The sequence below is a fragment of the Crocodylus porosus genome, unplaced genomic scaffold (assembly GCF_001723895.1).
Source record: "Crocodylus porosus isolate Cpor-Errol unplaced genomic scaffold, CroPor_comp1, whole genome shotgun sequence".
NCBI classification, from domain to species: Eukaryota; Metazoa; Chordata; order Crocodylia; family Crocodylidae; genus Crocodylus; species Crocodylus porosus.
In genome coordinates, this window is record NW_017728927.1 from 3897897 (window position 1) to 3899972 (window position 2076).

Genomic DNA, 2076 nt, shown 5'->3' on the forward strand with positions numbered 1-2076 from the left:
CCCCCTCCTCCTTCCAGGCCCCCCTCACCCCTTACATACCAACATGGAGTTCAGGTCTAGCTCCCTGCCGCAGCAAGCAGGGACTGCCCAAATCACTGAAGTTTTCCAAATCGATTCAGAGAGCTTCAAATCGACTTAGACCTTTTAACTGGTCCTAATTCAATTTGGATTTGGAGATTCAGCCACCGAATCGGGCCGAATCTCCTCTGAATCAAATCAGCACCCAAAGCTTTGCACAGCCCTACATCTGGTGCACGCAGTTCCTTGATGTGGATAGCCTGGTGTCCTCCTTCAAGAAAGCATTCAAGCACTGTCCAGGCTGTAAGTTTTGGCACAGGGAATTCCTTGTCGGTCAAAGGGAGGGACTGGCATGTGACCATGTTGCTGCCACCAGACCATGCCAAGCATACATGGTACTACCATCAATTTGTGAGTGAGGACCTGGAAATCATACCTAGCACACAGTGCATGCTTAAGATTCATGATCTCCTGGAACAGGAAGATGTTCAAGATCAAGCTAAGTTTGTGGCAGAAAATGCCACCTGGTTCATGTAGCTTCTAATGTGGTTTGAAGGCTGGCAGGCTATCCACCCAGCATACAAGCAGCTGATTAATTTGATAAATTGGGTGAAAGACATGGCATTGCAAGAACTGTCAAGATGTCAACATGAAAACCAGCAAAGAAGAGACTTGTTTCATGTAATAGCTGTGAAGATGAACCATTACTACAGGTATGACCTGTCATTGCCACCATAGTTCAAGCAATTGGCTGCCTCCTTATTTAGTGCTGTTCACATTTTGGACCCCAATCAGGTGCCTGTTCTGAGCCGTGACCCTCAGCTACTGAAATCAATCCCTGGATGGCAGAAAGAGCATGACAAGTAATGTACTGCTTACATGAACTTTGTCAAAGAGTCCCAGATGCCTGCACCTGTGCCTGCTTTGGGACCCTGTTTGTGACCAGTTTCCACATGTGTACACTCTGGCAAAATGCTGCTTCACCATTCCAACCAACTCAGTGGATGCTGAGTGTGCCATCTCAGTGTATGGAGAAGTATTCACCCTGCAGAGACAGAGAATGTCAGCAGCAACTACCGCTGGATGCTACATGCTGGCATTTAACACATAGCATGAATTGTCTGTTTCAAGTTTAGCACTGAGTAAACTCCTTTTTACAACATCCTTTAATATAGTGATGGGATTAGTTACAATTCATGTTGTGTATAACTTTAATTTCCTAAGACATTTCAGTTTAGAGTTTAATTCAATGATTAGATTGCTTAATGATGTTTCAATTAATGGCTTCCATGGATTTAATCAGGGTAATTAAGCCATGGTTTTGGACTATCCGACAATCTGCAGTGAGGGGTGGGACTACCAGGTCCCCTTGGGCAAACAGAGGCATTGGAGTGGGGTGGGGCTGCAACAATAAACCCATGAAAATGGCAGCTGGCCCTGTGATCTGCCCATGAAATCAGCTGCCTGCCTCCTTGATTTGGGTAGGTCCCTAACTACTGCTTCTATTTGTTCCTGCTTATATTATTGTTAAGAGTTTTGCTGGATATGTATTAAATTGTATTATACTGTGGTGCCCTATGGTTATTGCATTAATAAATCTTTGTTTCGTCTTTAGACTGTGTTGCCTAATATACTAAGGAAACCAGGTTGGGCATCCTAACCAGTGTTCCTGAGGGAGATACTAGGCACTGCTAGTCAACCTGGACTAACCTGATCTCTTTTTCCTGAACCAATTAAAAGTGGGATCTGGCTCCTACTAAAAATCATCGCTCAACAGGTTTACCTTTGGGGTACCAAAGATACTCCATGTTGGATATGTTAATTCAGAAAATACACTAGCAGTGTAGAAAAATAGCTGTGCAGAACAGATCCACATGGGCTAAGGGCTACTTTTCAACAATTTACTACAGTGCTTTTTTACTGTAAAGCAATGTTTAAACTAAACCTTCAGGAGGCTAAAGAGATGGAAATCAATGTTATTTTATTGTATTACTTTACCATTTCCAATACCTTGCTAGCACACCACTTTCATATAAAACATCTGTACTATTCCTTTCA